General features: G+C 34.2%; 1 pseudogene; it reads right to left on the bottom strand.

Annotated features, from left to right (window-relative positions):
• Nucleotides 1–13,059: 13,059 nt before the first annotated feature.
• Nucleotides 13,060–13,160, bottom strand: LOC131411634 (U6 spliceosomal RNA; annotated as a pseudogene).
• Between the last annotated feature and the right edge of the window lie 312 nt (nucleotides 13,161–13,472).

The following is a 13,472-nucleotide window of genomic DNA, read 5'->3' on the forward strand; positions in this document are numbered from 1 at the left end:
GGCTCTGGACCAGTGATGTCTTAGCCACAAGCTCAACTCTGCTGCTTAACAGCTAGATAAGACTGCCATCTTAATGAATTGCTTCAAACCTCAGTTTCTCCATTTGTAGGAGTGGATTTAATGGTGCCTAAAGACATCAATAGAGTTTAAGGTCTGGAGTCAGATTCTCCAGCTCTACACTGACCAGCTGTGTACATTTGACTAAGTCTGTGTCTCACGTTCTTCACCAGCAAAAAACAAATTTTGTATTTTGTGTATGTATCCACCTTATAGGACTATTATGAGGATTAAATGAGATAACACATGTAAATCATTAAGCACAGGCTCTGGCACACTGTGGGTACTTTCAACAAATGACTAATTTTATTACTGTATGCCAAGCTGAAAACGAAAGCGTGAGTGGAAAGCTAAGTTAAGCTATAAAAGGACTTTATGTAAGGTTGAATATTGAAATGCTGCTCAAAGAGAAGCTCTCGGTACTGGAAAACTCACAGAATAAAGTACCTTTAGGATCTGCTTATTTTGATTGAACTATTATTCCCATTGAGAGTCACTAATATTCACTACTGTCTTTGGCAATGAGGAGTAGTAATAAACAATGGTGTATGGGTATCTGGCATCACTCATCAACAGTCTCTGAGCTTGAAAACATCACCAGGAGCCAAATTACCAGGAGAGCTACCTGCTCTGCTCTGTGCTCCCACCCTTTCTCATTACCAAAACTGTTCGGCTCTGATTGCTCTGAAACTGAAAGTTGTCACCACCAGTGTGAACCTTGAACAGTGTTTTATGTTGCCACCTGATGCCTTCTAGAAGTTCATGGGTGAAGTCAAAGGCTTGGTTTGGGTGAGAGCTTGCATGATCCTGGGACTAGGATTCTGTTTCTTTAGGGATGTTCAAAACCAATTTTGTCTTTGTAAACTGTTCATTTATGTCATCTGACCATTTGTCTACTGATCTGATTGTTTTCCTATTCTATACACAAAAATAATTATATATTGTTTTTATATTATGTATATATATATATGTGAATGATGCATATATTTTAAGGAAGGTAGCTATTTATGTATTTGATAAATTTTTCTTCAAATCTTTTCTTTCTTGTCTTTTAATTATTTTTGACTTTCAATCTCTCATTTTAATATATTCCTCATAATTATTGTGAAAATTAAAAAAACTAATATATATTATAAATATAGGATTTATCACGTAGGGAAAACTAAGTGTCATGCAGATTATAATTACTGTGAGAACAATGAACACAGTTGAATACGTCAACATTGTTTAATTATACTTAACTATTAAATATTTTTATTTAACTAGTAATTATTTGACTATTATAAATACTTTGTATATTTAAAAAATATAGACACATTTACCTGCCTATATATTTATGAAGCTACATACATAAATTTGGTATATAAGCATATTACTGCCAGTAAAACCAAACATGATAGAGAAAAGGAAAAGTCTTTACCAATAAAAATTCAAGTTCTCATGTACAGGTATGTTTATTTTTCATTTTTATGTTAGTAATTTTTTCACATACTTTTTTATGAAGAATAGAAATTTAGAAATAAAACAATATCATACCTATTAATCAATTTTGCATCTTGCTGAAAATTCATATTTAATTTTAAAATGTCTAATCTCAGATTATGTCTTCTAAGCAATTATTTTTCAACAATAATGAATTATTTTAATGGAAACACTTTCAATATAAGTGAAGAAATATATAAAAGTAATATATACATTTTTAGAAACAGAAGCCATTCACATTTAATACCACTGCAAAAATTTTAAATCTAGTATTTAAAGTATTCAGATGTTCAGTATTCAGTACTCAAGTATATTTAGAGAATGAAGGAATGAAGGTAAGTAAGAATTTTCCCATTGTAACAAGACAGTTTTTTTCCCCGTTAAACAACAACAATAATAATAATAATATATAATTTTGTAAGTACCACTAATGAATCAAATATATCATGCAGATATTTTTAATTAATTTGTATACAGGGACTTTCATCAGCAACTCTAATGCTCCTTTTTAAGAAGTCACGTATGTTGTCAGTTTTATTTTGTATGTTTACATCATTAAGCCACTACCTACCACATTAAGCTCAAGAAGCCAAGTATTATCAATGACTGATTATAACTTTTAAATTACTCTGTTTTGAACATTATACACAGAATGGAGGTCAAGTTTAAATTGTTCTCATTCTGCACTAAGTGTTAATTGATTCAAAATCTTCATTATATATAAATTGAACCTAATCGTAGGGCTAGAAGTAAACCTATGGGTTATGTCCTACTATCTCTTGTACAGGTAGAACTACAATTCAAATACCTCAAAAAAAAAATCTCAATTCCTTTCAGAGGATGAAAACAAGAAACATTTTAAAACTTTCCTGGACAATTAGCTCTAAAACATTTTTAAATATAAATTCTCCCTTGAATATTTTTTAAGTCTTGATGTTATTTTTTCATGACAGTTTTAGGTTTACATCAAAATGAGAGGGAAGTACAGAGATTTCCCATATATTCCCTGCCCTGATACATGCATAGTGTTCCTCAGTTCATGGCCCCTTCCTCCATCTTCAAAGCACATCATTTCAACTCTGCCTTCATTGTCACAACTCCTCTCTCTGACTTTGACACTCTTGCCTCCTTTGTAAGGACTCTTATGATTACATCGGGCTCACCCAGATGATCCAGAATAATCTCCCCTTCTCAAGACTCTAAACCACAAATGTAGTCTCTTCCGTCCCATAAGGTAACATATTCACAAGTTCCGGGGAACTTCTATCTCTTCTGTCTCTGCAGTGACCGTTACATATATCTACTTGAAGCTCAAGTGATAAAATCTAGGGAGACTTCTGCACTTTAAAGTTATTAGTCCATAGTCAATAATTAAAGCTGTCTTAATGGAGATATAGAGTGAGAAATAAAGGGGGCTAGGACCAAGCCTGGAAGAATTCCAGCTTCAAAGGCCTGGCAGAGGGGATGATCTGGTGAAAGTCAATGAGAGTGAGAAGACTAGAAGAGTGTGGTCTCAGAAGAAAACCAAAAGATTTCTGGTTCTACCAACAGCTACATGTGAGACATTGGGAAAGGTACTTAATCTTTCTAATCATTAATCTTCTCATCCATGTCACCTCCACAGAATTGTTGTGAGGACTTTAATGATCTAATGCTGTAAAGCCTTTAGCTCAGGGCTTGCCGTATAGTAAACAATTCCTCAGAGCCAGTTGTTAGCGTCATCATCACCGCCATCATCTTCACCACCACCACTGCCATCATCTTCACCACCCTCACTGCCGTCATCTTCACCACCATCACTGCCATCATCTTCACCACCATCACTGTCATCATCTTCGCCACCATCACTGTCATCATCTTCACCACCATCACTGTCATCGTGAATGTTAATGTAGGATGCAGATCTGGAAACGTGGATGCAGCCCTCTCAGATCTCTGCAGCTTTCTCTAGGGCAGGAATTTCTCTTTTGCTGCCTAGGTCTTTTGCCCACTGTGTCCTTTCTCAGGCTACTGGAAGTTCTTGCAGGAGAATGTTCAGTTATCCTGGTTATAGCTCAGCGCTAAGTTCTTTTGTTCATTTTACTCAAGTACTTACATTTAACACAAAGATAAGAGGGGAAAAAAAGGTGATAGGGACCATAGGACACACAAAAATAAATAGTATACTAGCATGTCCTTTTGTAGAAAGAGTATAAGATATAAGGTGAGGGAAAATTTAACAGAACTTCAGGTTCAGAAAGATCTGAGTAAATATATTACACTTTTGAAAAATTTTACAAGAAAACACTCTGAATTATCAATGAAATTTACACTTATAAATGCCTAAGAATAAGTAGTTCTACTACTTACCTTTCTTTTCATTATTTTGTGGTTAAATGAATTACTGAAAGTATTTAAAAGATCTTGCTGAGAAAGTAATTGCCATTACTCATTCAACATTTGGATTTCAGTACAAATAAAGCACAAATGAAAAAAATAAATAACATTAAAATTTTGGACCCATATAACACTGAAAGTTATGTTTCTCTTCATCTCATATCCCTATCACTAAGAGGTGACCTTGAACAATAATATAAGAATTTTAAAATATGTGATTTGAATTTTTATAAAATAGAATGGTTCAGCCTTAATCAGTAAAGCATAGAAGATTTTAAGTACTCTTAAAAGCTAAAATTTCTCATCATAGGCAAAATATTTTTGAAATGGAGTTTCTTATTTCTCTTGGCAGTAATTAACAATCTCTGCAAGTAATTTCAGAATTGTTTCTGTGGATAACACATGCTTTCTGTTACATTAATCTTTCAATACTTAATTGGAAAATCAATCCCCTTAAATATTTTTAAATGTCAGAGAATAAAAATAAATTGATTACTTACAACTGCAATGAATTTCTGATCTCCCATCAGACTTCCATAATCAAATACAGGTGGAGAGTGGACCTTTTAATATCTATTGTTATACATAGCATTTTGTATCAGAGAGTATTTTTACAGTAAATATAGTATTTGTATAAATTATCAGCTAGCTTTTTATGTATTTATAAGTGATAAAAAATAAGAGAAAACTTCTTCCGGTATGTACAGACTCAAAGCAGTTAGAATAGCCATCTGCTCAAGTCAAGACTCTGCTCTGCGCACAATAATATAAAGACAAGAGGTCTACTAGGTATCATTTTTTTAACCTCTTCCTTAGACTGTACTTTATCATATGAGTGATATAATAGCACTCATATGATAATATCCAAAATAATATCCCAAAATAAAAAGTGGAATACAGGAATGTTCAACACCAAATAAAGAGATTATGGAGACCAGAGAGCTGTCTTTACCCTCCCCTTTACAGTTAACTAATCCATTCAATTTTATTCTTTGAAAAGAGTGACAACAAACTGTCTAAAACAATTTATGTCCAAATCAATTTGGGTGAGACAGTATAAAAACAGAGGGTAAAAATTTTCTTTAAAGGTCAGAAGTTTTGTTCATTCCTATCGCTTCATAAGTGTCCTTGATTTTTTACTTCACTCTAAAAGAACAAAAACTGAAAATCATAGTGACGCCAGGTGAGTGTGGTTTACGCAAGAAAGATGACAGTAAAGAGGTAAACAAATAAAAATCCTTGGCTCTAAATCAAAAGAGAGACAAGTTAATGTACGTGTATACATTTCAAGTTTATATAAAGTTTATAAAATAGGTATGTATACATTTTTTATGCTTTCCACCTTAACTGGATTTTTAAATTAACCAACGAATTTTCTAGCCTGATATTGTCAGATAATGTGGTCTATAAAACTCATTGCTGGCAAAACTGAAGTGCAGCAGGCAGTCTCATATCCTAGTGGGAGACTATAAATTGGTGAATGGTTTATAGAAAACAAATTGACCTTAAAAATGTTAGTACATTTTGAGCACTTCTGGGAATCTCCGGTAAGGAAATAATTTTTTAAAATATAGAGAAAGGATTTTATGTAACAATGTTTAAAATCAATCATTTACATACATTAAAACAAATTACTGGAATAAATGATGGTGGCAAGGCATAGGAAAAAAGTCCTAAAATAATATTAAAATGATAGCGCAGGTTACAAATCTGTATATAGAAAGCTATTCCAGTAAACATCAGAATAAGTGGGAGAAACTACACCAAAGTGTATTCTTGAATGTTGGATGATTTTCTTATACTTCTCTTTATAAGCTTTCTGTCTTTCCCAAGTTTTATAGGTATATATTTTTTACTCACAAAATAACTAAAAGTTTTACAGTTATTTCATAATAAAATAGTCTGAAAAACTAGAATTTTAGCTTTATTCAAATGGATAATTCGATATTTTGCTAAATTTTAAAATTTTCCTCAATTTGGGAAAATTCTACATTAAGAAGTTTAGGAGGTAAATTTTCAGAAAAATAATTTCTATTATCTGTAGGATCATGTCTCCGTAAACATAGTTAAAATGTTCTAGAACAAATGTATGTCAAAATTTTGTGCCAAAGACAAGTAATAAATATTAAGAACAAAGAAAGTAGAATTAAGAGATATTTTAACACAAATATACTTTTAATAATGTATATCTCAGTTTCCTCTTTTGTAAAATTAGACATTTTGACTGAATGACCTCTGTGTTCTTTTAGTTCCAACAGATTACGCTTCTATGATATTATCTTCAAGAAATCTTAATCTGCCCCAAATTTACCTTTGCACCAATAATCTCCCTTGATTGATTGCTACGGGGGAGGAGAAGAAAAGGTGAACACATTGGTACCTTATATATGCTCTTGGTTGCACAGTTTTTTCCCTGTGGTCCACAGTGCACTTCCAAATTTCTTGGTCTCAGCTTTCAGAGGCTCTTACTTTTACAGGAAGTGGAATTATTCTTTATGAATCATTTGTTTAAGCTTTGAGAAACTATCCTTTTGATTTCAAACCACATAATTTTATTCTTGCTGTTTTATTTTGTTTTGTTTTCCTTCAGACACTGGAGCATATTTCCCTCATTTAAATTGCTTTGCATTCCGGTCATTAATTGGTGAAATGTTGGGGGTTCAACATGTGTTTCGCATAAAGTTGCCAGCTTCCTCTGGTGTTATATGACAGTATCCTTGAAAGCTGAAGACAAGGTGCTTGCACTTTGTCTAAAAAAAGACATGATTTCAACTAACGTAAATTTACAGTAGCCAAGGTTACAGCATAATAGAGAACTCTGCAATACCTGGATGGAGAAACAATCATAAAGGACAACTTGCAAGGGTGAAATATATTAATGTCTATAACAGGATGTGAGAGCATGCCATGTACACATCTGGGAAGCTTCAGGAATAAGGGAGGGAAAAGATCAGGAAACAGAGGCTGATTAAATATTGCATTGCTCTCAATAGGCAAATGAAATTAAAAATAATCTTGAAGTCTTGAGCAAAGTAACTAGAATCACACTCTATAAAGCAAGAAGTGATTCTGTAGCTGAGAGAAGCTTCCTGTACCTGTGTGAGTTTTATGTGAGGTCCCTGGATTCTCTTGAGACAAATGTTTCCTTCTGGACTGTTTTCAAGGTCTAATTGTTTTTTTTAATAAACACATGTACCCCAAAGGATAAGATTCATAGTGAGGTTACAAACAGAGGAGAGGTTTAAAATAAAATTACATAAATTTAAAAATGAAGCGATCTTACTCCCTTTCTGCCATTCGTTAAAAAGAAAAAATTCTTCAATAAAAGAGTGAAAGCATGGAGCATAGAGAGATAAATCAAAGGGAAAAACTAAAGAAGAAATCAAGAGAGAGATGAATTGTGGCAAAGTGTAAGAAGACAGCTGAGGGCTCACCTGGGAAATAATCATTGGTCTCTGACTACACGTAATAATGTTAATGGATTTTTCCTAATAAGTCCACAGGAATATTAACATAAATATTTATAATGTAATATATTGATAAGACATAATGTATTTGTGCAGTATTTTAAAAGACGCTGAAGTGATTGCCGTTGATGATGACGATAAAGTCCTGCAACCTAGAATTAAGATACACTACACATTAAGTAAGTCGTTTCTACAAGGGTGATTGTGTTTTAGAGCAAGTAAAGAATAATGATATTCTCATGTGTATGTTTTGATATCCCCATGGGTAGTTAGGGGAAAATTTTTATCTTTACATGAATTTGGAAGTTTTGACTATTATATGGGACTAGACGCTTTAATTCCCGAACTTCAAAATCCCAAGATTTTGAGTGAGACCAAAGACCATAGAAAATTTTATTTGCTGAAAATGACCAGAAAATTCATGGGACTTATCGTATATTTTATCCAAGAAGAAAGAAAAACTAGAAGAGGTTTGAAAAGGTAGTAAAAGATAAAAATTAAATTTTCTAACAACATCATGCAGGATATTTTTTTGTTCAATGTAACAGTTAGCCTTGAGTAAATTTCAAAGCAAATTAATAATATCACATTTTGTAAATATAATGCAGTAATAATGGGCATTAATAATAAACAATCAAACATAAACATTGAAATTTTTCTCCAGTTCAGAAAGATTCTCCAATTGAGGTCAGAAGAATCCTAAGGCCAAGAATAAAGATTGGAGGAGTTATGGTCCATGAAACACTTAGAGGGAACAGTACATCCTGGCAACACTTCCGGAAAGTGTTCCTATGACAGAATCTGTGCCAAATGAGAAAACGTCAATTACTCCCAACCCATTGTAAAAAAAGGCCACTTCCAGGTAAAAAGTGAGAATGCTGTTGTGACTTTCCTTTGGTTATTATGTAAAACATTTTTACTTATTCCCTTTGGTAAAGATGAGAAGTTGCTAATTACAAGTGTGGCTGTCTCCATCTTCCTCATGAGGGATTCCCATGAAACCGTTAAATAGTCAGGAGAATTTATGGCTGAATCTAAACTTTTTCAATAATGCCTTCATCTTGATGTGACAGATTTGGAATTTCAGACAGAATCAATTTCAACATTCACTATTAGGAAAGCATACACTGCTCACTGTGAGCACAAGAAAATAGAAAAATCATCAGATAAGTGAAAAGATACTTTATGTTTAAAGAATAATTTCCTTTGAGACACTAGAACAATATCTATGGCCAAAAGAAAAAAGAGAGACAAAGAGAAGATTTTGAAAAATTGAATCCATTTTCTCAACTTAAGAGGTCAATGTAGCTCTTAAACTATCATGTAAAAATGTAAAACTAAGATTTAGAAAAGGCTGAGACTGTAAAAGATAAACAAAAAGATTGATGAATAAAATCGGTAACAGAAGAAATGAGCAGCAATCTGGACACTGCAGAAATTGCTATTAACAAATTAGAAAATCTGAAAAGGTTCCAACAGGATACAGATTGCGTTCTTGAAACAATTTGAGGAGAGTATCTTTTCCAAAGGACTTTTTACAAAAGTGTAGATATAAGGGACCCCGCAGGAAAGAGCTTGGAAGAAGCCACACTCTTGCTAAACTTGAAGAGACAGGTAAAGGGACTAGAGAGCTTAACCAGGAGACAGGAAATTGCTTAGTGGGCTCTGGGGCACATGGACCTGATCTCACACTGCTTCATACGCCAGACCTCCATCTGAAGCCAGAGAGTGAGGAACCCATGGATGTAGTTCATACTGTTCAACCTCACCCCGTAGAGTGAGGATGGAGAAAGGCTGAGGGGCAGATCTGAGAAGGCACATGGAAAATATCCAGTACATAAACAAGATCAAGAAATTTTCTAAGAACCTAGAGGAAAACAAAAATTGTATAAATGATGAGGTATACTTATATATAATGGCAGCAGATACAAATAACACAATCTAAAATTAATGAGAATTAAAGGCAACTTAAAAAAATAGAGGGAATAGATGGTAGAGCAAAAAGATGGGAGGAATCTTTTCTAGGTCAAAAAGCTGATTTTGTAGCTCAAATGTGCATACTAATACATACAAGGTCACTAAAAAGTAAAACACATGGAGCCGGCCCAGTGGTGTAGTGGTCGCGTTCTCGTGCTCTGCTTCAGTGGCCCAGGGTTCGTGAGTTCGGATCCTGGGTGCAGACCTACACATCGCTCGTCAAGCCATGCTATGGTGGCATCCCACATACAAAATAGAGGAAGATTGGCACAGATGTTAGCTCAGGGATAATCACTGTCACCAAAAAAAAAAAAAAAGTAAAAAACAATAAAGAGTTCCAGAATATGGAAATGGCATCTTAAAAGAACTGATGTTAGCAAATAAACCAGTAAACATAGTCTTAAATGTTATGTGTGTGGTAGGCAAGATAATGCCCCTCCCGCGCAAAAAATGTCCAAAATGGATTTTGTAGATGTGATTAAGTTAAGGATCTTGATATGGGGAGATTATCTTGGATTATTTGCATGGTCTCAGTGTGATCACTCATTGCAATGAGAGAGACCATACTCCAGAGGAACAGAGGTACGTCTCACCAAAGGAAAAGGCCCCCTTTATCAGTCAGTCAGAAAGAGGAGATGAGACAATGGAAGCAGAGGTTGGAACGATGCTCTTTGAGGATAGAGAAAGCGGCCATGAGCCAAGGAATGTAGACAGCCTCTAGAACCTGGAAAAGAAAAGGAATAGATTCTCCCCTACAGCCTTCAGCAGGAACACAGCTTTGCTGTGATTTTAGCTTGATTTTACTGAGACACATTTTGGACTTCTGACCTCTAGCATCATAAGATGATAAATTTGTTTTAAATTTAAGCTACTTAATTTGTGGGGGCTTGTTACAGCAGCAACATGAAACTAATACATGCTGTTAATTGTATTATAATATTTGAGAAAATATTAAAATTAATTATTATAAACATGCATAATATTATGTACATACCTATTACATAAACCATATAAACTGGGTTAGCTCATTCTTGCCTAGAAACCAGTCTCAGTTTCACAGTTACGTTGAAAAAAATACTACAAGTAAAATAAGGTAAAAAGTAATTTCAATCTTTATTAAAGCTACTCTAACAAGGCCACAGAGAGATTCCATAAAACACAGCATAACCTCTTTAAAAACACCTTTGCTTTCTCTCTCCAACCAACCCCATCCACAACTCTTTACACCAGCAGCTTCTGGCCATTCTAAGCTCCTTCTCATCTCAGTTTGGGAATATACCACCTTCCTTTTTCAAGGGAAACCCCATCTTAGGGTTTCTCATTCCCACAATCCAACACCCTCAGCCATTACCCCTATTCACACCACAGAATACTCCAGCTATTAAAGCTGCCCAAACAATAGAGACTTCTTCCTTTCCAAAAGAAGTGGGAAGAGGAGCAGAAAGCAAACACTGATTAGTTATTAGTTAGTTATTTATTACCTTTTCTTTTATTCCTCCCATGAATATAAACTGCTGCTATTGCTACAGGTACTACTACTACTTCTGTCATCATCATATTAATAATGATGCTAATAACAATAATTATAATAATCAGACAACGTCATATCGTGGGTGAAGCTGTGGGAGCAGCCCACCTTGGTGCAGCCAATAGATTGTGTTGGCTGTTGAGAATTTAGAACAATGTGAAAGAAACTAAGATTTATTTTGCTTTTTACTATCGTTGCACGGTGTCAATTCTAAACATCAATAATAACTTACTCTCATATGGGTGTGCACCACTTACACCAACTCCCATCCATACTGGGTCACCAGTACAGTGAGTCTGCAATCCCCACTGTTAATTGGAGATCTATGATTCTCCCAACTGAGATAGTAGAAGAGGAAATAACAATACGCTTGATTTCATACATTCCTGCATTTTCTCTTGTGTTCGTTTGGGGCTTTTCAGTGCCCCTTGCCTGGAAAGGACTCACAATTCTTTAATTCTCTGTTTAAATTGAAATAGCTGAACCCAAGTGCAACCAAATGACTAGTTATTTTCTTTGTACGTTAACAGGGTACAAAAATTTACACGGACTTCTTTATCATATTTGAATAGGACAAATGTGACAAGAAAAACCCAATGTTTTTTTGTTTGCTTGTTTTATGACCTGGTGACACAGTTCTATATAGATTCATCCTTGGCATAAAAGATTTGTTTCAAACAATAGTGTGTGAGTAAGTGTGGTTTGACTGTGTGTGCATGTATGTGAATTTGCTGGGACATTCTCTTTTTTCTTCCTTAAAACTCTATTTTCCACCATTCTCTATAGAAATGAAGGAGTAAATTCCATGTAGACCAATGACTTTTTCTATAGATAGGCTTTTTATAAGCTGTGAAATAGGAGGAGTTGTGCCCATATAGACATGGATTTCTTTAGGTTGAAATGTCTCATTTTTTAAAATATAAAGAACTCACACAACTGAACAGCAAAAAAACAAACAACTCGATCAAAAAATGGGCAGAGGAAATGAACAGACACTTCTCCAAAGAAGGTATACAGATGGCCAATAGGCACATGAAAAGATGTTCAACATCACTAATCATCAGGGAAATGCAAATCAAAACAACACTAAGATATCACCTCACGCCCGTTAGAATGGCTATAATCACCAAGACGAAAAACAACAAATGTTGGAGAGGATGTGGAGAAACAGGAACCCTCATACACAGCTGGTGGGAAGCAAACCGGTGCAGCCTCTATGGAAAACAGTATGGAGATTACTCAAAGAATTAAAAATAGAAATATCCTATGATCCAGCTATCCCACTACTGGGAATCTATCCAACGAACCTGAAATCAACAATCCAAAGAGGCTTATGCACTCCTATGTTCATTGCAGCATTATTCACTATAGCCAAGAAGTGGAAGCAACCTAAATGTCCCTTGACTGATGATTGGATCAAGAAGATGTGGTACATATATACAATGGAATACTACTCAGCCATAAAAAAAGACAAAATCGTCCCATTTGCAACAATATGGATGGGCCTGGAGAGTATTATGTTAAGCGAAATAAGCCAGAAAGAGAAAGACAAACACTGTATGATCTCACTCATATGTGGAATATAAATCAACACATGCACAGAGAAAACTGTATTGTGGTTACCAGGGGCAATGGGGGTAGGGGGTGGGCACAAGGGGTGAAGGGTGACATATATATGGTGATGGACAAACAAAAATGTACTAGCCAAAATTTCACAATGTTATGAACTATTAAAACATCAATAAAAAAAATGATTTCATAGTTTACCACGTTTGTGTTTACACTTCGATAAACAAAGAGAAATATAATTTTCAATTCTGTCTTATTTTCACAATAAAATGCACTTGTAGATGTAGTCTTTTTTCCTACTTATCTGAGAATTTTTATTGGTGTCACAAATATCATATTTTAATGTGTAGAATTAAATGTTGCCTTAGAGAGACAAGGTGTGTTACGTGTTGTCTAACAACATCAGAATTTTATTTTATTCTATACTTATCAACATAGGAATGACTAATATCCAAGTTACTATACACAGTGATGCTGATTTACCACTATTGAATTTGGGAATTAAAATACAATGAGCTTGCCAAAAATAAAATTTGAGGTTTGGTAAAAAGATAAAAGAAGTATTAGGCAGTAAATTGAAAATGTGGCCAAAAGTAGATAAGCAAAATTTCCACATTTTTCTTGGGTAACTTTTACCTTATCCTTGCTCAAGGGTCATGCTAATCTCTGTATCATTCCAATTTTAGTATTTGCGTGGCCCAAGCAAGAACTTGGGTAACTTTTAAAGCTTTCGGAATAGTTGATATACACTTTTAGGTCACAGGTTATTTTTTTGATAAATGATCTAATAATACTGGCAATTAAAATATTTGGGGACTACATAAAAACCCTTCATAAATCTCTTTTGTCAATATAAACTACCTTATACATAGCTATCAAAAATGAAAATGTTTCAATCCAAAGAGAAGACAATTTAAAAGCCTGGAATACTGAGAAAACATAAGGCAATGTGATTTTCAATCTTGGGTTTCTACTAAGGGGTTTATGAATTATAAAGCTTTCTTATTCTTTTGTAA

This window comes from Diceros bicornis, chromosome 11 (assembly GCF_020826845.1).
Source record: "Diceros bicornis minor isolate mBicDic1 chromosome 11, mDicBic1.mat.cur, whole genome shotgun sequence".
NCBI lineage: Eukaryota > Metazoa > Chordata > Mammalia > Perissodactyla > Rhinocerotidae > Diceros > Diceros bicornis.